The sequence below is a fragment of the Camelus ferus genome, chromosome 12 (genome assembly GCF_009834535.1).
Source record: "Camelus ferus isolate YT-003-E chromosome 12, BCGSAC_Cfer_1.0, whole genome shotgun sequence".
Lineage (NCBI taxonomy): Eukaryota > Metazoa > Chordata > Mammalia > Artiodactyla > Camelidae > Camelus > Camelus ferus.
In genome coordinates, this window is record NC_045707.1 from 38,151,387 (window position 1) to 38,173,693 (window position 22,307).

At 44.8% G+C, this 22,307-nt stretch overlaps 2 long non-coding RNA genes across 14 annotated transcripts in view; one reads left to right on the plus strand and one right to left on the minus strand.

Moving 5' to 3' along the window:
• LOC116667686 overlaps positions 1-22,307 on the minus strand; it is a 136,363-nt gene that overhangs the window by 30,766 nt on the left and 83,290 nt on the right. The window contains exons 4-5 of one of the 2 annotated variants that reach the window (XR_004324668.1): positions 5,159-5,364; positions 4,991-5,078 (exon numbers count right to left, since the gene is read on the minus strand). This is a non-coding gene — a long non-coding RNA (uncharacterized LOC116667686). Of the gene's footprint in view, positions 1-4,990; positions 5,079-5,158; positions 5,365-22,307 lie in introns of those variants that run through there. The other variant, XR_004324667.1, reaches the window with a different exon arrangement.
• Positions 1-22,307, plus strand: part of LOC116667685 — a 44,521-nt gene that overhangs the window by 18,457 nt on the left and 3,757 nt on the right. For 2 of the 12 annotated variants that reach the window (XR_004324655.1, XR_004324659.1), the window contains exons 2-7: positions 4,991-5,115; positions 7,239-7,355; positions 8,030-8,160; positions 8,240-8,426; positions 17,746-17,784; positions 20,126-22,044. This is a non-coding gene — a long non-coding RNA (uncharacterized LOC116667685). Of the gene's footprint in view, positions 1-3,480; positions 3,597-4,990; positions 5,116-7,238; positions 7,356-8,029; positions 8,161-8,239; positions 8,427-8,616; positions 8,673-17,745; positions 17,785-20,125; positions 22,045-22,307 lie in introns of those variants that run through there. The other 10 variants (XR_004324661.1, XR_004324662.1, XR_004324656.1 and 7 more) reach the window with 9 other exon arrangements.

A 22,307-nucleotide genomic window follows, 5' to 3' on the forward strand; every position in this document is an offset into this window, starting at 1 on the left:
ACTGATTTGGATTTAATCTCCTTAGTGGACAATTGGAAATCTACATTTGTATCTCATGTTAGAGGATTTTTACTACTTTTAAAAGAACACCACAGAACAGTCTGGGAACCATTATTTAAATCCCAAATATTTCATTAACTAATCTGTGACCTTGAACGTCCAACTTTCTTTCTCTGGTTCTCAGAATGCCCATTAGTACCTCGGGAATGATTCATTCCCTTCTCTGAGTTATTGTGAAGTTCATGTCAGACATCTGAAACGCTTAGCAAAGTGCTCAGCTCACAGGAGGTCTGAAGAGTTTGTTGAATGCCTATCTATGAGCAAGTTAGCTGCTTCTTGTGTAATCTAATAGAAGCTGCTAACATCCTGAAATGAAACACAGCTGGTACAAAGGGCATTAGATCATCTTAGTCGCTCAGAATGTTGGGGTTGGTAAATTATTCCCATGGGGGAATGTTTCAAAATAAAGGTAGCATTCATTCTACTCCACTGAGATATTACGAAACTCCAATTAGATATCTGTGAAAAGGCCATATAAACTGTAAAGTACCATGTAAAGATAAAGTACTAGTATTAAAGATATTGTGACCAGGGCTGGCTTCACAGATGTGTGACCTGAGCTGCGGTCACACAGAGCCCCATGCGTGGAAGGGTCTCACACTCGCTTTAATGATCTGTGATCACCATCTTGAAATTCTTAATTTTTGAGCATGAGGCTCCCATTTTCATTTTACCTTGGGCCCTACAAATTACATAGCTAATCCTGGTTGTGACTCAAAATGTTGCTTCTTTTTGTTAAAGGAAGGGACTTTTAGATGCTTCTTCTAGTCTCCTGCAGCCCTAAAATTACATGATCCTTTTAACTATTCCAAATGTCATAAATGTTTTTCATTTTTGTTGTTTTTTTTCAAACTCAGTACCATTCTTCTATTTTCTAATCAAAACTTTTTAAAAGTATCTGTTATTTTTCACAAGCGCTCAGTCTTTCAGACTCCACTTTTGTGAAGCCCTGGGGAAAAGATTTCATTTTCCCCACTAGACTCAGTCTACGTAGGGAAAATCCTTAGAGACAATTTCAACTTTGTGCTTTTATGAGGCCTATTTCAAAGTATGCTGTGTGAACACTTCATGATCTGGATTCTAGACTGGAGACTTGTGCTGGGGTTGAGGAATGTGTTTTATGCTTTTGCAAAAGAACATATTTTTAAAATATCTACATGGGAAAGAACACTCAGTTTTCTGCTTCCAAACCAGGGATGCTGTAATGTAGCGGAAAATGTACAAGACTCGGCATTCATAGATTTCTGTTCACATTCTTGTTCATCAGTTACGGTGTATGTGAGCCTAACCAAGTTGCTTAGTTTCCTCATCTGTAAAGTGGGATGACAGAGGGCAGAGGCAGGTAGTACCTATTTCACAGAATTCTGAGGCTAAAATGTGAAAGTAACTTTCTTGAAACTCCTTTTAAGTTGTGACATATCCACAGAAGGGACTAACATGTTGTAGAGTTGTTTTCATTGTAAATAATTTCATCCCATGTATGACTCAACCATGATAACCTCAAGAACTAAAATAACCTCCTGCACTATTTCTCTTTAGCATCATGAGGCTCAGCTCCACAGAGGCCCCTGGGTTAGGTAGAAAACAGGTTATTTTGTTGACAGATATTCATTTAACAAATATCTTTTGAGCATCGACTGTGAGCTCTGCACTTTGCTAACTACACACTGAGAATTCTGATATTAGTTCACCATCTAATATATCCTATTAAAAACTACATACCGTTATACATTTAAAATAAATATTCCATCTGCAAATATTTAATACATAGCCACTATATGCCAGGTCTATAATATGCAGATTTTTAAAGGAGAGGTAGAAGGTGCTACGGAGATTATAACAGATCAAGTCTTTTTGTTGTTGTTGCTGGAAAGGGAAAGAAAGTTAATGTAAAAACTGGAAGCAGAAATCCTTGGTGGACTGTCCCAGTTAAGAAGGGTAACCCTTGGGCCAGGGGTGGGATGAGTAGGAGAGAGAAGTAAAAAATTAAATATTAAAATAAAGTAAGAATTTACATGTTGCTAGTATACAATAAAATAAGATTTCTAGGGGAGGCTACAGCTCAGTGGTAGGGCAGGCACTTAGCATGCATGAGGTCCTGGGTTCAATTCCCAGTAGTGCCATTAAAATAAATAAATAAACCTAATTACCCCCCCCAAAAAAAACCCCAAAATTTTTAAAAATAAGATTTCTAAATTTCTCTAAGGTATCTCAAAAACAAGAGAGTAAAGGGACCTAGAATAGAAGAAACCTGAGGGAAATTAAAGGAGGAAACCGAGTTGGTGGGGAGGGGGGCAGAGAGAGAGTGGGGCAGAAAGACTCGGCCACAAGAAGATGGCCAGTAAGAAGCTCCCAGTGGTTGCTTCCAGTTGTGACAACTGTGTTGCACAACTCCAGGAAGAGATATCAACCTCCGGTTCTTATATTTATGAAACAATTTCTCAGCAGATGGCAATAAAAGTCTCAAGGAAAACGAACTCCCCCCTCCCAATTCACACATCATTCAGATTAGCAGGAATACGCTGGCTGGGGAGAATTTTGAAAAGAGCTGTTCAATTTTACATTGCTTCTGGCAACGTAGTCCTTACTCTTGGGCATCACCTCAAAATATTCACTGAAATTATACCTTACAGAATTTCCTTGTATGGACGGGATTTTGAAAACCTCAAGGGAAAAGGTCAGTGGATGGTAGCTGGGAAGGAACAGGTATTCAGGGAGACAGTGGCAAGAGGTCAGGAGCTCAGCAGACGCCCAAAGTCATCAGGCTTGTTTTGCCCGATGCACAGTGAGCCCAAACGTTGAGATGTGAGGTGTGCAGCAAGGTGAGGGCTCATTTAATAGGCAGCCAAGCAAGGAGATGGGAGAACAATCTCAAATCCACCCCACTGAAGGCAAGGAGCTTGAGGTATTTATGGGATAACAAAGAAGCAGGTGATCTGAGGCGCGGGGAGCGTGGGGAAATGTGACTGGAAAGCAGTGCAGTGATGGTCTTTCTGGGCAGGCCGCACAGGGCTTGGCATCTTCTGGGGGTGGAGTTTTTGGTCCTCCGATTTCTAAAGGTCATCCAGTGGACACTTGCGCACGCCCAGTTGAACAGCTGGGGGTCCTATCTAATCTTAACTATCCAGTCTTAACCGGCTCAACTCAAACTAGATGCAGCTGACTCCAAGTTCCTAGAAAACTCCTTGGGCAAACATCTTATTGAGGCCACAAGCCACTTGGAAGACACGCAAGTCTTAAAACGACCTTGATCAGTAAAGGCAGGTAAAATGGACTGAACTCACTGTGTCACCAACCATATCAGATGAGTCTTTCAAACGAAATTCCCTCCTGCCCAACAGATACTCAAGCCATTCTGTTGATTCTTCATCTTTAAAGGCACACACAAAAGGGGCTACTAGTTTTTAAACTTTACCTACCAGGTATGGTCTGATGAGCAAATTTCTGGACAACGTTACCAAGAAACGTGGAGCCATCTCTCTCCCACCTGAACTTACGTGACTTAGGAAGAATTCCTTCACCTCCCTGAACTTCAGGTAAAAACACCCATCTTGCCTTTCCCATCAATTGTGATTCAAAACAAAACAAAGCAACACAACAACAGCACCAAAGTCTCCTTCGATGTCAGCAAGGACCACAGAGATGGAGGAATTTACTCATGCAAAGATCCACTGTCTTGTCCCTGAACTCTCTGGGACCACATTCAGAACTGTAAGGGACCCTGGGGTAGTTCCATCGTTTTCTGCAGAGGGAAGACACAGGCCCATCTAAATGGTTTCAGCTGCTGGTAAGTGGCGCTCAATGGGGCCCAGGAGATGTCCTAGCATTCCATGGCAAAGGTTCTCATTTCACTTGAAAGCACAGATTTCTCCACCCTTCACCACCCCCAGAATTCGTAATCTATATTTGAAACCACATGTCGTCATGCCGATCATTTTTTCCTGAGATTGTCAAACTTTTGCAGCTAATTATCTGTTGGAGTCAGCGTAACAAAACCTGCATTTCTATGCTGGATTTTATTAAAATACCTCTGCTATCAGCAGGGGCTGTGGTAAATCTGCTGCTAGTACATGCACTGGGGTTTTTCCTTTCTCCTCGAGGAAAGCCCCGGAAGGTTTTATAAATCAGAACTATTAACTGGAATGGCAGAGACTTACTGTAAGTAAGCACTATGGCTTCCGTTTTTAAGAAACAATGAACTACTTCCTGGCTTTTCAATTAGGAAGGCTTTGGGGGGCTATGAAGGAAAAAATGTGATGTGTAATAAATATACTACAGAACAAGAATGATTAATGGCAGTTTAGACACTTCCTCTCAGCTGATGTCTTACAGCCCAGGAATCCACATTTATTGGCATCCTTTGAAAACCTAGGTTCCACGAATACATAAGGAATACTCAGAATCCCAGAAAGCCCCTCCAAAATTCATTGAACCTTGTGGTATGTGGCTTAAGACTAAAACCTTCCTTGAACAGTGGAGCAATCTAAAAGACTGAATGCCCCCAGTGTCTTTTCATCATTTGCATTGAAAACTGCTGTGAGGGCCTGCCGAGGGCTCCGCTTCCCCCTGCAGGTGATTTGCTAGGTCTTGGGGGAAAGGACAGGGAGGAAGGAACACAGCTTACTTACATCTCAGCATCTTCTCAGGACTTCTGAACCTATCCACACAGAAAATTCTAGAAGGGGTCATCTGACAATCTCCCCCAGATCACTCTCACTTGTAGCCACCCTGCTCTCCTTCCATCCGTGGCTACAGAGAACTAGGTTTCCCTTCTGTCGGATGCTATGCTTTCCTCGGCTTTTCCAACACGGTGTCTCACCATCTTCTCAGCTGTGTCTGCTCCTTAATCACTCTGGCTTCGCTTCTCTACAGACATGCTCAAGTCCCCTCCAGCTTAAGGGCGATTCTTTCTCTCTTCTTTTCATCACAGGTGAATTTCAAAAACATGCTGCCTGCATGCGCTTAACCTGTCACCCATCGCAACCTGGTTTCTTCCACCGCCATTCTCCCTGAAGCTCCTAAGAATGCAGAAACCTCCTAAGAATAAGAAGCCAAGTACGTTCTTAAAAACCTCTCTTCAATAATTACTGTAATTTACCTTTCTTTTGCCTGTGATTATTTTCACACAGATGCTTCTGACCTTCTCTCTTTCTCCAGTTGTATGATGATGGTTTCTCCTTTTCCTGCTCCTTCCAATTGCTCTTTTTCCAATTCCACTGCCAGCTCTTCTTCTTTAATGGTCCTTTAAATGCAGGATCGTCACAGAATTCCATCCTCACTTTTCTATAATATGAGTTTCTTCATCTGTAAAAAGAGGGTGATGTTGCTGGTGAGAATGTGAAATGATGCAGCCACCTTGGAGTTACCATTTGACCCAACATTTCCACTCCTAGGTATTTAATCACATGCCCAAGAGAAATAAAATCATATGTGAACACAAAATCTTGTATACAACTATTCATAGCCACATGGTTCATAATAGCCCAAATGTGGAAACAACACAAATGCCCATCAACTGGTGAATGGATAAACAAAGTGTGATATATCCATACAATGGAATATTACTCAGTCATAAAAAGAAATGAAGTACTGAGGCATGCTATTGCTGAGTGAACTTGAAAACATGCTACAGCGTGAATCAAGCAAGTCACAAAAGACTACATATTGTGCAATTTCAATTACATGAAATGACTAGCATTGAAAAATTTAGTGTCTTAAAACAATGACAATTTACTGCTTCTCACAATTCTATAGATCAACAATGTGGTTCTTCTGCCTCATGTAGTAATAGCTGGGGTGCTGGGAGGGCTGCAAGGTCTAAATGTCTCATTCACATGGCTAGCAGTTGGTGATGGTCCCTGGCTGGCTGCTCTGTTGAGACCACCATCCAGGGGCTTCAGTTCTTCTCTACATCAGCCTCGCCACATGGCTTCTTGAGCTTCCTTTTCACATAGTACCTGGGTTCCAAGAAAGCATTCCAAGTTGACAAACCCAATGTGCTAGCACTTACCAGCAACCGTTACTTTTGTGTCATGCTTGCCAATTTCCTATTGACCAAAGCTAGTCACATGGCTGGGCACAGAGTCATTGTTGGAAAGGCTGACACAAGGAACGCTAGGAGTCATGGTTCATTGAGGATCACCATAGGACCAGGCTTTGTGAAGACAAAAATGACTAGTATTGGGAAAGTTTTTAGAGACTAATGAACATTTTTCTTTCTCTCTGTAGAACACTTACAAGTCATAGAAAGTAAATTTATTCATCAAATGTCAGGCTAAGTGCCTGGCCTTTTGCTAGGTGCTAGAAATACTTTACAGAGGTAAGACTAAACTGGGATTTAAGGAGCTTATGGTCATGTCCGGGAGACAGGGAGGCAAAAACACAACTATAAAACAGTGTGATGATACAATAAAAGTGCAGCCCAAAGGAGAGGTGTCCTAGGTGCGCTTGAGGGAGAAGGAGGTGTTTTGTAGCTAAACAAGAACGGAGGAAGAGCAGCCTAGGCAGGGAGAAGCAGCAATACCGGCGTGACAGGAGCTTTGACAGAACTGCAGGTCAGAGCTCTAGGGTATGAAGTGTGTGTGTGTGTGTGTGTGTGTGAACTGTTGCTTAGATGACACAGTTGGACAGGCTTACGGAGACCAGATCAGGAAGGATCTTGTGTTCCATGCTAAAGTGTTCCAAGCCCCCGTGACCGCCCCAGGGGGAACAGGGATCTCTGGAAGACTTCATCAGAGGCACAGGGAGATGATTTGTGCATTTTACAGATTGGCTAACACTGCATCCTGCCTTGTTTTTTTTCCCCCTCCATGCCATTCTTGTAGCATGACTCAGTGCTTCCACACATTTCCCCCAAAGAACAATGCCCTCCACAAAACATTAGGGAGAAATGTGGATTTTTCTCTACATTCATATAATGTAGAGGTCTCTACACCACTAAAAAAACCAGAAGTGTTTTTTTTATGTGTGAGACTGTGGAGGGAGTGACACTGGAGAGTGCACAAAATCTCACTCCAAAATCCTTATTTCCCCTAGTCCCTCCTTTGCCTGCCAGCAGGGTCCCCATCTCTCTCTGGACCCTTTTCCTGAATAGCCTTGAATTTCCTCTGACCCCAGGTCTTTATTTGAGAATCAGGCTTCCCTTCTCCTCTGTCTCTCTCTCTCTTCCTCTCTCTCAGGCAGAACAACAAAGAGTGATCCTAACACTTCCATTCCCATCACCTCACTCAGCAAAAAAGACCTGCCAATATCAGTATCTTCATACACCTCGAAAGGCATCAAGGAATATTAATTATGTAAGTAAAATGTCAGTATGTATTTTCTTTAAAAATCTCACTTTGGAAGCAATATGAAGAATGGACTGAGTTGGGAACAGAGTGAGACTAAATACAGAGAGACCAACAAGGAAGGGATGGCATTAGTGTAGAAAAAATAGTGGGAAAGTCTGAGACAGGAGATGGAGGTAGAAGGGGCAGAAATGATAGTAAGGAGGTAGAATCAAGTGGTCTATGCCATTAATCTAGTCCATGACATTCACTAAACATAGCAGTGTTACTCTTCCAAAAAGAATAGGATTCATTAGGATTTGGGAGTATTTGTTGAGCCAGACCCAGGAAGAGAAGTAACAATGTGATGGGGTTGAACTGAGATGTGGACGTGGTGATCCTCTCAATTCCCCACGTCAGCCATATTGGAAGTATCAGGTATGACAACACATTCTGAGGCTGATGGTGGAAAATACCAGGTCTCACACATCCAAATAGGTGCTGGCCTCTAAGTCACCAAGGGCAACTGTCACTTATTCCAACAATGCTGCCATTGTTGAAATCCTTTCTGAACTCCCGTTTTATATCTGCATTTGGAGACAGGATATGAGACACCCAATAGTCTAGCCTCATTACTTAATGGTGACTTTTGATTTTTCCCCTGGATAGTTTTAGCCACTATGAACATCCAAATTACTTTTCAGACACCAAGACCAAGCCTTTAACTCAGGAAAATTAATTGGGACCTGAAGATGGAAGAGCCTCAGCTGAGGCTCATGGTTGGGAAAACGGCCACAGCCAACAGACTCGTCATGAAGAGATGCTTGTCATGAAGGTCTTGCCCACCTCTTCCCCCACCCCCAGCTTCCTGAGCCCCACACACCATCAGAATGTAATCCAGGCAACTTTTCCAGGTGTGACACTTCATCCCAGAGATGCAAGAAGCAAAAGGGATTCAAACAGAATCGGAAAGGACACGGGAGCCTGGAAATGAGCTTTCCTCAAAAAGTGTCACTGCGGCTTTTCAACAGAATGAGTCTGAAAATGTATTTTCCTTTAGTGGATTCACTGGTCATCAGGATCTGCTTGTACCAGAGAAAGGTGGGTATATGGGCTGAACAGACATTCCTCATTGTTTTAAAAAAAATAAATAAAGAGCAAAGAAAGTATCAGAAACTATAAGCTATTAATAAGTAAATGCATTTAATACATAGAAGTGACTAACACAATGCCAAACACTAAAATTTGCTCTGTTAGTGTTAAATAAACTGCTGCCGTCTTTTTCATCCAGGGGTTTTCATAATGGACCAAGGATAAGCTGGGCTCTGGGTTCCCTGGATAAAACAGGTAAAACAAAACTGAACTCAACAGAAAAACATAGTCTGAGTTGAAGATATCTCAGTGATTGTTAGCCCAGGCATTGCCAAGCAGTTTTTTCTTTTAATAAATTTTAATTTTAGAACAGTTTTAGGTTTACAGAAAGATGGTACAGAGAGTTCCCATATACCCCACAGCCAGTCCCTCCCTACTTTTAAAATCTTGCTTTAGAATGGTACATTTGATACAATCAATGAGCCAATGTTCATAAATCATTAACTCAAGTTCACTTGATTCAAATTTCTTTAGTTTTTACCTAAGGTCCTTTTTCTGTTCTAGGAGCCCATTCAGAACGCCCCATGGCATTTAATAGGCAAGTCTCCTTAGGCTTCTCTTGACGATGAGGATATTTGTAGGGTATTTTGTAGACTGCCCCTCACAATGGTTACAGATGATGTTTTCCTCAGGTTAGATTGGAGCCACAGGCGTTTGGGGGGATGAGCACAGAGTAAAGTGCCATTTTCATCACATTCTGCCAAGGGGACATACTATCAACATGACTTACTATTGTTGATGTTGACCTTGATCATCTGTCTGATAATCCTCAAGTATGTCTTATACATGAGTCTGGTTCTGATGCTTACTTTGACTCTTCAGACTCTGTTTTTCCGCCTTTTAGTATGCCTTGTAGTTTCTTTTCTAGAAAGCTGGATATGTTGTATCAAGTAATAGGAACTGAGGCAAACAGGCCTTTAGTGTGAAGATTCACATTAATCTGGCTACACACTGGGCCATGTTTAATGTCTGCTGGAGATGTCGATGCCATAGCTTCACCTTCGTCTGCTGTCCTTGTTTTGCATCCCCGTCGAAGCCCTGTTAGGGCTTCCATTAGAACTCCCAGATTTCAGGGTGGTGGTTACCCCTGAAACCTCAGCTCTCTGACGGGCCTTAAAAAAAGTCACTGATTTTCAGTTTGTCCAGCTCTTTTCTTCTTGTAAGGATGGGAGTGCTGACTTCTAAGCCCCTTACTTGTTGGAACTAAACCAGAAGTTTTCCGAACACTTTTAAGAGTGGAAACCATTTTCCAAATGAAATCTGATTTAACTGGGGTGAGTCTCATCACTTTCCAGCCCAATCCAAGGACTAGTACTTCCATATGGGGAAGTAAGAATGGGACTCGGAAAAATCTCAGAGCGTGGACAGGAATGTTTTCAGCTGGAAAATCCAGTGGAAGTGGTCAGACAGGTGGGAGAAGGACCCCCACCAGACAGCAATGGGAAGAGAAGCTCACGTGGTTTCTTCCATATGATTGTTGGAGGTTCATGCTGCCCAGGAAAGGGAGGCAGATGGTTGCTAGGCTATGGAGTAGGCCCCACGAAGCTCCTTGGTGCTGGCCACTCTCTGGATATTGCCCTCTGGTCCTCTGTGCCCTCCCACCCTCACTATCAAGGTTTGGTCTCCTCATCTAAAACTTCAAAGACATCCTTTAAGATCATGCTCCATCCACTCCCTTCAGGCCTGCTCTAGCCTAACTGATGCTCAGCTGGTCCCCTGAGGATGGGGGAATGAGTGCTCTGGGACTTCCTCTATCCTCTACTACTCATGTTCCAGCACAAAGTCTCCATTCTGCTCCCAGTGTCCTGATTATTAAGAATCTTTTTGTCTTTTGATAAAACTTGGCCTCACAAAGCTTAGGCTTTGACTTTCTAAATTAACATTTCTGCTGTGGGCTTTGACATCCTAAAGTTAAACTGAACACTGACAGTTTCTCTTACTTTTCGTTTCTACTATATAACAGTCTCACTCTTCTGTGAAGCAATTTGAATGCTTTTGACTAATTAGGGAAAGAGTCATGGATTCATCCAAAGAAGTACTGAAACAAAAAACAAAGATAATGACTTTAAAATATTGTTTCTCTATATTCCTGCAGATGGTGAGTGTGTTCGTGTGTGTGTTTACAAGCTCTGGGTGGAGGGGATTAAGGGATCCAGGAGGCCTGCAGACCTAGCACAACCTGCCCAGTCTGCTGAAACCACTCTTACAAAGGTCACCCTCATGTCACCGAATCCAGTGGTCAGCTCCCAGTCCACCACTTTCTCACCCTGTCAGTGGCACTGGCCACAGTTCATCACTTCCTCTTCCTTGAAAACATTTCCCCTTAGTTTTCCGCATGCCATGCCCTCAGTCCTCCTTCCATCTTGCTAGCTCCTCCCCTTCTCTCCCGCCATTCAATGCCAACGTGCCCAGGGCCCCACCCTTGTCCTCTGCACACACTCGTTCCTTCCTGAGCTCATTCAGTGTCCCAGCTTTAAACATCATCTCTATGCTGATGATTTACTAATTTGTATCTCCAGCCCAGACTGCCCCTCTTGATGCTAGACTCATGAACCAAATGTCTGATACATCTCCACTGGAAACTGAACATCCCATGTTCAAAACCAAACTCCTTCCCTCTCCTCCCAAACCTACCCCCTCCCCAAGTTCCCATATCTCCACAAATGGCACTTAGTTTTTCTAGCTGCTCAGGCCATGTGCCTTGGTCTTCTTCTGGTCTCATCCCACTTTTAATCTATCAGCACATCCTATCAGTGTTACTCCACATCTGACTGCTTCTTGGTTCACTGTTCTCATCCTGGTCCAGGTCACCCCCATCTATGATCTGGATTTTTTTATCTCCCTCCTTCCTCCTTAACATTCTATAGCCTATTCACCTTGCTTTATTATGTAAGTCAGATCCAAACCCTCCAGTGACTTCTCATAGTTCCACCTCGGTTTGAAGCCTTCCCTGATTGTGTGCCCAGATAACTCTCCAAGTTCATTTCCTGCCACTTTATAACTGACACCTCCACCCAGCCCTAGTGGCCTCCTTTCTTGCTACTTAAATATGCCCAGCTCATTCCCACATCGGGGTCTTTGCACTGGTTCTTCCTTCTGCCTGGAGAACTCTACCCCGAATACCCACATGGGCACTCCCTCACTTCCTTCAGGCTCCTTTTTATTTATTACCCCCTTGTGGGTCCTTCCCTGTCCACCCTATTTAACACAGGGCCACTGTCTCCCTGTGTCCTCACTCTATTTTTGTTTCTTAGCACTGACCATTATCTGACGTATCATGTATTATTTATTCACTGGCAGTCTCCCTTATTAAAAAGAAGGCTCAGCCAAGAGCAGAGCCTTTGTCTGGTTTTGTTTGCAGGTCTCTCCCCGGTGCTTAGAGCAATGCCTGGCACACAACAAGAGCTCAATAAACAATGAATGCATAAATCCTGTGAAGAGGCCCATGAAGCACTTCCAAGAAACCCCAAACCCCAATGCTTCCATTTTACAGATCAGAACCTGAGGCCCAGTGAAAAAGAGAGGAATAACCAGCCCAAGGTCATCCAGCGGTCAAAGACAGGGCAGGGTCCAGATTCCGGGTCTCCCACTTCCCAGTCCTGGGCTCTCTCCAGACACGCACCAGTGATGGTGGAAGAAGTGGAGGTCAGCTTCTCCCTATCAGGTGACACTACAAAGGTCCTGCTTCAAAAGGTCACCTCAGTAAACTGAAGGCAGAGAGGTGAGCCAGGAGGCCGAGGCTGTGGCACCACAGTAGGGGTGGGAAGAGGTCCCCTCACCCTAGGGACCGAGGTCGTCAAGAGGAAGGGGAAAGTCCAGGAGGCTCTGTGAAAGAAGCCTGCTGAATAACTGAATGGTGTTTAAAAGGAGCAGAGGGAAAAGGTAAAGTGGTTGTAGATAGGGCAGGACCACGTTTTATTTATCTTTGGATCATCTGCAACAGGATTTCCTCTATAATGGGTACACCGCAAATGTTTTTTGCCAATCACAATAAAGGGGGACCTTTATTGTGAGGGGGACCAGCAGGAGCAAGGCTCATGGTTGTTCGAATGAGTCAGGCTCTCTGAGTGTCACGAGGAAAAAAAAAATGCGGGGTCAGAGAAACCTGGGTGAAGTCTCATCTTCCGTACTTAGTAGCCCAGTGATACTGGGCAGAAAGCGACTCTCTCCAAACCTCAGTTTCCCTATACTAAACCAGAAAGAATATGCAAGGGTGGAGGGAGAAAGAGACAGAGAGACAGACAGACAAAAAGGAGGAGGGCCTACATACAACTGTGTGTATAATGCGCCAGTTTCTGGGCTCAACACCTGGCCCATGTGGAGCCCTCCACAAATGCTCACCTTTATTTATCTCACTGGCTTCTGTCTGCCTTTGAAATCATGCCCTTCCCCTTCTGGATCTGCAATGTTGAGTTCTCACAACTCCCCTCTTCTCTTCCCAACCGGGTCTAGAGGAGAGAGAGGTTCCTGTTATTGAACATGGGATTGGTTCCTCACCGCTGAACGTGGGATTGACTTAGTGTTCAATGTCTGTTTAGCTGGCAGTATTCTCGTAAAGGCCTGCCTCCTTTTAAATGTATGAATCACACCAGCTCTTCTGAACAGTCCTACGAGTAGCTCTCAGGAGCCCAGATGGGAGTCACAGACCAAGGCGGGCCTGCTATTAGTGCTTCCGGGTGCTGACAACCTGTCCCCGTTTCCATGGGTACCTGCAACACGTTGTTGCTATCTCACCTTGGACAATGGCATTGATTCCTGAGAAATAATAGTTTAATTCTCATCTCTGGGTTCAGAAGAGGTGGGAGGGCCTTGGGTATTCCAGCTTGAGAACAAGAGAAAAGCTGTCTCTATCCTGGGCTTGCTGGCAGGGGCGGCCCACATTTGTCCTTCACAGAATCCTATGCCGTTCCCATCTGAGGGCTGCCAGCTTCAGAGGTTAAGTCTCCAAGACCAAAGGAAAGCGGGGGCTGGAGGAATTTTGGACAGAGTCCAGTGCTGCCTGGGCAAGCCAACCCAAATAATTCAGGCAAGCAAAAATTTGCTTGGGCCTGAGCTGGCTGTCTAGACGGTCATGATTGCACACAGGTATGACCTTGCACTTCATTTGGCCTGTGTTAAACTTGTTTAAAGGGGCCTGTCCATAAGTGTCTTAGTTTGGGTTCCCCCAGAAATGGATTCAGAATGAAGGATTTTAGTGCAATTAATTTACTTAGGGAGTGATGCTAGAGTGTATGGCAGGGAAAAGGAGGAGGGAGGTAGAGAAGGGAAAAGGGTCTCGTTCAGCCAGTTACCACTATGGGCAGCTGGAACTCAAGCCTGGGAGACTATTGAGTTCACTGTTGAGACGCCCCAGAACCACAGCCCAGCAAGACGTCAGGGAAGCTGGAGTGTTTATACATCACCTCTCCTGTCATGGCTGGAGGGCACGTTCAAGCTGCCGGGAAGGCTGAACAATCTCCATCCTCTTGGGCAAAGTGCCGGTGTGCTTCAGAATGTGGGAGAGACCCGCTAGGGCATCTGGGCGGGGCTTCGCCAATATTTGCAGACAGCGAGTCAAAGCACAGAGCTCCCTAAATCTAAAGCATCAACCACTGAGACCTTACCCCACTCCACCTAGAGGCCATTCAATCATGGTCGTCGAGTTACAGAAGTTAGGAAACTTGGTCTGTGGTTTCTCCCTCTGCCAGAAATCCCTTCTAAATAGCTACATCCATTAAGCACTTAGGATGTGCCAAGCACTTAAATCATCTCATTTCATGTTTATAACAACACCAGGAGGTGAGAACGATTAACATTTTCACTCATGTTGCCTGGATGAAGTAACTGAAGCTCAGAGTCCAGAAACTTGCCCGAGATCACATACTCAATACGGAATGAAGCTAAGATGTGGACCCAGTTGTCTGACTCAAGAGCTCACACATCACTCTCGGTGCCCTCCTGCTGATGTGTTCCCTGTGTCAGGCTCTCTCGGGCCCAGGGAAGCTCGTTCTGCCCTTACAACTGTTTGTTAACCAGCCTGTCTAGTCCTTATGTTTAGGAGGGGTTTGCCAATTTGCATCTCGTTCCTTGTAAGCTGGAGGAAAGATGGGAGGAAACTGGCATTTGTCTATCTGCTGCTTCCCCCATACCAGCTCTCCTGAGATGCTCAGAGTGGCTTGAGAGGTTGGGGTCAGGATCCCCCCACATTACAGGTGAAGAACCCCAGTGAGGTTTAGAGAAATGAAGTGACTTGTCCACTCTCAGTACAAGAGAGGCAGTGGAGTGAGGTGGATGGAATGTGGATGCAGGGTCAGCTGCCTGTCAAAATTTGACTCAGGCTTCCCTCTGCCCGCTCAAGGTGGAAGGAGCCATTCTCTGGCTTCTGAGCCACATAAACGTTCTACCAAAGCCCTCAGGATACTGTATTGCACACCGCTGGTTTCCAAATATGTGTTCTCCCGTTGGGAGTCCTCTGCCTTCGAAATGCCAATTTAAATCATTATGTGTAGAACGAAGGTATCAAAACGATACATGAATAAATGAATGAGCAGGACTGAGGTTCAAATCTTGGCGCTGCCATTTTTCTCTTAAAGGCTTTGGACTCAGAGGAGCCTGGAGTCACCTGCCCTGGAGGGTGCCTCAGCGCCCAGGCAGTCCCCAGGCTGGTCCCTGCCTGGCTGGAGGCCCCACTGGACTGTTCCATGCCTGCCCCCTCCTGCCCCCTGGCAGTCGGCCCTCCCTCCCCAACCACCACTTAAATGAAAGCACTTTGCCTTTTGTGTCATTCCCTCAAGGTCCAGAAAAGTACTAAAGCTTCTCTGACAAACCTATTCCTTCTGAAGCAACGACGGCCGCCGAGAGCCCCGAGCACCACCTTTGCATGGGAACTCATGCTCTAATGAGGAACTGCTAGGCACCCACGGCCTGAGCTCAGCAAAGTAACAAATATAATAACTAATAGTTACTTCACCGCTACTCGATGCCAGTCTCTATTTTAAGTGCTTTACAAGTTTAAACCTCACAATTTTTAAAGTAAGTTGTTAGAACAGACTCTCAACCTTCTATCAAACGTCTTCCCCACCAGCCCGTCTCTGGTGTCTGAAATCTTACAATCTGGTGATTTTTGATCAGTAAAGCCCTGCCCCCGTGCCTGGCACAGAGTGGGTGTGTAGGTTCCCCAGAAGTGGACTCCAAGACAGGGATTCTTGGGAGGGAGGTGCAGGAAACATCGGTGGGGGCTGCGGAGGTGAACAGAAACGGGAAGGCAGCCTACAAAGGGGTGTGTTATCAGAGAAGCTAAAGCTGTGGGCCCCTGGTGCTCAATCTCATGGGAAAACACTGGGAAGTGGTGCAGAAAACGTGCCTGAGTCTTATCCACCCAACGAGTGAGGATGCTTTGGTATTTGTAAGTAAACGCTCATCAGTCATTGGTGGACACTGCTCTGGGGGAGTGACAACTCTTTATCACTTCATCTGTCAGTGAGTGCAGGCACAGTGGCTTTAGAGAAATCCCTCAGGTCAAAGTCTAGGTCCTGGCAGAGGAAGGTGGCTGGCGTGCACCCAAGTGGAAAGACCCAAAGAATGTGGGCAGACACTAGTAGCATCTACTACCTTATTTAGCCAATATATGTTGAAGGAACAGATGGATGAATGAATGAGATGACAAAGGATGGGAGGCAAAGATGCCCTGGTTTTCGCTGGTTTGGTACCACTCTTAGGCCTTCCACCATCTCAGTGATATTCCATCATTCAGGACATCCTACCATCCTAGAACATCCAGGATGTCCGATCTTGTCAGTAGCAAGAGAAGATGCTTTACAAGAGTCTCGGGAACATGGACAGAGTCCTGCTTTCAAACTGTTCACCCCCACGTGACATTTCCCATCATACATCCGAAGCTTTCATCGCAGGATGCCAAGGCCTCTGCAGTAGCTACCAAGAAAGCAAAAAGATCTCAGAGGGCCGATGTCATCAATTTTTCACTTTCTCACTAGTGAACCCAACCATAATTCTAACCTTGGTAACGCAAGGCCAGTGGAAACTATGTGCAGCACATGTTTGGATTAAATTCTCTGTTGATTTCTCTTGATTTATAGGTTAAAGCCCAGCCAACACAAGGCTTCTCCCCGCCACCCCCAGCAATTTCTGTCTTGAACTAAGTGTTCAATATTTTATCAAACTATACTTTTTGTTATTTTTAGCCTCATAAAAAATGATTAAAATTTAAAAAGCCCTACATAGGACTGGAAAGTAGTTTTTCTGTTTTTGTTTCCAGAATTATTTCACATTTCTGAATTAACACAGCTCTTGGTCCCAAGAATCACATGATCTCACTGCTCTGAAACACAGATTTTTCATATTAATTTTTTCAAGAGATGTCAAATCAGAAAATAAGAGTTTCAGATCCATATGTAACACATATGGTGATGGCTTTAGGGTCAAGGACAAGAAACAACTGTGATATGATCCTCTCTGGAACAACCTGCCTTCCAACACCTTTCTTTTTTCCCTTTTCTCCTTCTGTTTCTCCTCCTCATCCCCTTCCTTCTTTTTCTTTTTCTTTCTTCACTTTCCAAGAGGAACTTTTCTGGGGAAAGACCTAATGTCTTGCATTCAAGCTCGTGTCTCAGAGGGAATTTGGAAGTTGCTCAAAAGGAGAGCCCCAAACGACGTCTGCAGCTTTGATAAAACGCAAGCAGGCTTTAGGTGCTCCTGACAGGGGACTCTCTACCAGGGACTAACAACAGTACTGTTAACTGTGAACTAAGACTGCCCCAAGCCCACTTGGAAAACCGCGTGCAAGGGAACCAACAAACAAAGAAGGGGATTACTGCACTGGCCAGGCTGACTGAGCTTCTCAAGGGAAAACCGAGTCGCTACTCTTCTCCGAGGGCAGGGAAGAGCGTGCCGGAATGCCGGCAATCTTTGGGACATCACTTGGTAATACCCTGCCCTGTGATTAAAAACTAACGGAAAAAATTAATGGGAAACCACACCTCAGTGAAGGCAAGATTAGAATTAGGGTGTGGATCATTCCATCAGACAAGGAGCTGTGATCCGTTGCGGTACTTTCTGAGAGCAAAGCAAATATAGAAAGGCTAATGGAAGGAAGACAGCTATGATTACATGACCAGTTGCAGAAATGGTGGCTATGATAGTCATGAGAATTTCTTCTTTTCTTTGATACATGTGTATCATATATGTATATAAATATCTATAAGTATGTTTGTGTATGTTTATATATATATTATATATTTAAAATATTCTTTTTCTTTCTTTTCTCCCTTAGCCTATTCATTGACTATGTAATGAAAGATGTGTAAAAGAGGTAAACTTTGTATCTTGACATTTAAGTTACAGAATATTAAAGGGGGAGTATGATTCAGCTAGAAGTGAATGTAACCCAAAGATGAATAAGTGTATACTGTTTCAGAGAAAGTTAGCCAGTTTTCATTTCTATGAGGTTCTCAGGTTAGCATAGGAGGTGTCAGCCATGGGAGGGCAGAAAATGGGGGCTGACAAGGTAGTTAGAAATAGACTAACCCCTCAAATTGCATTTTAAAAGCCTCACTCCTCTTAAACACTATTTTCACTAAAGTTTTCTATTCCTCTTCATCTCTGACTGGCATTTGCCTTCTCACTGGCATTTTTGGCATATTAAAAAATGCCAATTGTGTCCAGAATATGCCAGACAGAGACATGATTCAGTGCTGGAGTTGTGGACTTCAGAGCCAGCCCTCCTGGAATTGTACAGAAAGGAAACCCATAAATGGGATGGTGAGCTCAGGGCCACCTGAATGTGAAGCCTTCCACTGTCATTCCCATGGCAGCCCTTCCAGCCCCCGATGGTGGCACTCAGATTCCACCCTGCTCTAGATTACTCTGGAATCGCAGATTTTTATGCAACGCCAGAGCCGTAAAATTCTCCTTCATTTCTGGCCAACTATTAATCCTGCCGTAAAGGGTTATCGATCTCTTTGTGAAATGTTCGACCAATCGCTGTCAGAGAACTTGAGTTCCCCATGATAGAAATAAAACGCTAACATTTTTTAGCAAAGACTTTATAGGTGTTAGAGTCTATATACCATTAAATATAGGTATTTCCAGGCATTCCATTACTGTATTGATCTTTTATTATAAATTTTCAGGATATAAATGTTGTAACAGTGACATTGGGAATACGTTTTACTCCTCTGGCTTTTAACATAAGGAAACAGAAATAGAAATCCTATGGGTAGCTAGGAGAAGCCCTGAGCACACGGCACATCAATTTATTGGCGAAACTTAACCTGGTAATTAGTATCATGTTTGCAGATGGACATGGAGGTCCAGAGGCAATTATTTATTAGTCATTTTTATGAAACAGAAGCCTGCATCCTACTGCACCCAACTGATTGTTCCAATCCCCAGGTGTTACACAGTCTGCTTTTGCGAACCCGGCCTGGGCGAAGGGCTCTCAGCCCGTAAGGGGTCTTCACAGGCAGGTGGGCTGGAGGACAGATAGACGCAGACACACCCTGAGTACCTGAAAGAATGGGTATGATTTCACTTGGGGTGAATTCATCCCTTGGGGTTATTGGCTTGAAGTCAATTAAAACAGACACTGTCCAAAGTGAAGAAGGAATCTGGGGGAAGACTAGGAAGTGGTTCAGAGAACAGAAGGTAAAGCTGGTGAAGCGGCAGCAGGAGACCTGGCCGATGTGAAAGGGCCGTGTCTTCAGAGAATCGCTGTGTCCCGGACGCAGCTAGCTCCGGTCCTGTGAGTCACTCTGTTCAAGGCTCTGGTCCAGGGGGAAGGGACTGGCCCTGCTACAAGCTGCAGGCTCTCTGTCTAGAGTCAAATGGTTATTGGACCCTTAAGGCTATAGTGGGAGAAGGATGGTTTCCCAAAGAGAAATCAGGATGTTCTCACCAGATAATGAGGTCACTGTGTCATGAACAGATGGGTCTTGTAGTATCTGCCCCCTGACACTTTCTGTGCAGGTAATTTGCGCGTGCCCAGGCTAAGAGATGGGGTGGGCAAGGACAAACCCCTCAGCTTAGTGTTAGGCTCCCATTTCCTCTTTCCCTCCACAGCATCCCTGAGCTCCGAGGGATTATCCAGACCCAGATGGTATTTGTATTTCCAAGAGCCGCAGCCACTCAGAGTCTGACATATGCCACACTAAGAAAACTATGAAAGGGAAGCCAAATGTCAACTAGGACAAAATTTTCCAGACGTCTCTCTCTCTCTCTCTCTCTCTCTCTCTCTCTCTCTCTCTCTCTCTCTCTCTCTCTCTAGCTAGATTCCAGTTACAAGGAGTCTGAGATGTCCCATTATCTGGGCAGAGAACTCACTCCAGGGAAGTTTTCTAAGGTTGTTTAATTTCTTTGCTGCCCAAGAAGTGCTCAAATCTCAATCCCAAATCCCTCCCCTCCAGTTAAATGCATCTTTTGGCCCTAATTCCAAGCCCCCACTTGCATAGCTCCTAATATCTGGAATAGCCTCCCAGCCAAGCCAATGAGTCAGTTTTCTGAGTGTCTTCAGATCCCCAGAGATTTACTTCCAGAAGCTTCCAAAAACACCCTTAGGATGTAAGAATATGTCTGAACATCTAGTTAAATGTATGCTCGTGGGAGCCTGTGTACATAGATTCATTTATCTGCCTTTGTCCTGTCTCCCGTTTTAGATGATGAGAGTCCCAAGGAGAAGGGTCACGTCTGGTTTGTTCTTCTGCCTCTCCCCACGGCGTCTACAAAGTGCACACACAGTCAGCCTTGGTAACCAACTCCCATAAATAATGTGGTGAAAAGGCAACGTGTTAGGCGACAGAGAACCACGTTCTGGTCCCAGTTTCACAATTTACTAGCTGAGTGACCTTGGACAAGCCATTCCAACTCCCCAAACGCCAGTCCTCTTTATCTTTGCAAAGATGGCCATGGTTCATTCCATGTTCATGCCCTAAGGTGGTGGTGATGCTCAAAAAGAGAACCACTAGGAAAGCGGCTTATGGTCTCAGCTACAGACATACCACATGGCTATCAGGTCACCCTGGCGTGCCAGCGCCAATCTGAACAAAAACTGGAAAAGTTCAGCCTGCCTCGGGGATGCTGGCACCCCCATTCTCCCAGGACCATGTTCCACGTTCATGCCTTTTAGGGAACATTCAAGCTATGAGGCCAAAGGGCAAGGGCCCTGCCATTTTACTTCAGGCACAGCAATGAGCACAACAAAAACAAGGCCAACTGAAGGCCAGAGGCGGCGCAATGTGGGCTCAGAGGCCGCTGCAGGCAGGCGCTTCCTCCCTCAGCAGGATTTCTCTGACGCTTCCCTTTCCACCTGTCCCTGCCACGAAGACACTCGTTCACACTCGGCCTGTTTCCTGCCTGGATCCTGGCCGCCTTCTACTGCTTGACTTTCTCTCTCTTGCCTCGTGACCCCACTTCAGGGCCAGATGGTTCAGGATGCCACTTCTTAATGCAACTTGGAGCGGCCTTTCGGGTTCCATCCCACCTGCCTTTTCTGTTTAGAGGACTAAAGACCTTTCATTTTGTCTGCTTTTCTTCCTCAGATTGCCTGCTAAAAGCAAAAGAGCACAGAGTGACTTCTTTACCTCCTGTTTTGTTTTTCCTTTCGGTCATGTTTAATACAACTCAATTCCTCTGTCTCCAGAAACAAAAGGCAACATAGAACCAAACCCCTGGCACTGCAAGATGATTTTGAAGTGCTGGCAAAACGTTCTAGGAGACGAACATGAAAAGGAACTCCGGTCTTGCAAACATTTGCTGGTGAGCCCTGTCCTTCAGTAACGCACCCCTAGTGCTGAGTATTCTGATCTTTTGGTCAAAAACTAGGCAGGAGTTTTGCTCCCAGCTTTTCTCCTCCTCAACCTGGATGGAAATTCCTTTCTTTCTGACCATCTGGTCTCCTCATTTAACTTGGCCAAGCCCAGCTTGACAACTCTCCCCCACTGTGATGGCACAAAGGGAAGCAAAGGAGACCTGAAATCAGCCTGATACAGTCTCAGACTTCAATTCCATGCTACTTATGTGAAATAAACCATCAAAGTGATATATTAGGGAACAATGTGCAGCAAAGCCATGTTCATTCAAAACTAAAGGCAGGGAAGAAATGGATTTAGAATAAATAGTTCTGATGCTTTGGGATGAAATGACTGGGAAATTCTATCCCACTGAGCCTCACTTCAAAATAATAATTGCCAACAGCACTGGCGTTAATCTTCAGTCAACAGAGCACTTTTACAAATGGGAGGACATCAAAGAGGAGCATAATACTAATTCATATTGGCCTCTTTCTATTTTCCAAGCCCTTTCAGACTGGATACCTCAATTCATCCTCTCCTAAATTTTGGAAGATAGATCAAGCAGGATTTATTCAACCAATCATTCATCTATTCAACTCGTGTTTATTGGATGCCTGGCACTATTTTAGGTCTGGAAGACACAAAGCATTGATTAAAACAGATGAAGTTCCTAATCTCATGGAGCTTCTGCTACAATAGGAGAAAAAGACAATAAGCAAATGTGAACAAATATAGACTCTCTCAGATGGGAGAGGTGGGATAAAAGCAGAAGATGAAAAGGCAAGGTAAGGCGAACAGAGAGTCCTTGGGGAGAGGTATCCTGTTTCCTACAGGGTGGTCTCCGATGGAGGGGTCTTTGAGCAAGACCTAAGGAACTGAGGGCCGAGATGAGCACACGCCTTGGGGAAGAGGCTTCCAAGGGCTCAGAGGAAATATTTAGGCAGGAATGTGCTTGGCTTGTTAGAAAACCAGAAAGGAGGCCAGTGTGGCTGGAGCAAAGTGAGCAAGGCAGAGCCGGTAGAAAATGAGGTCAGAGAGATAAGAGCGA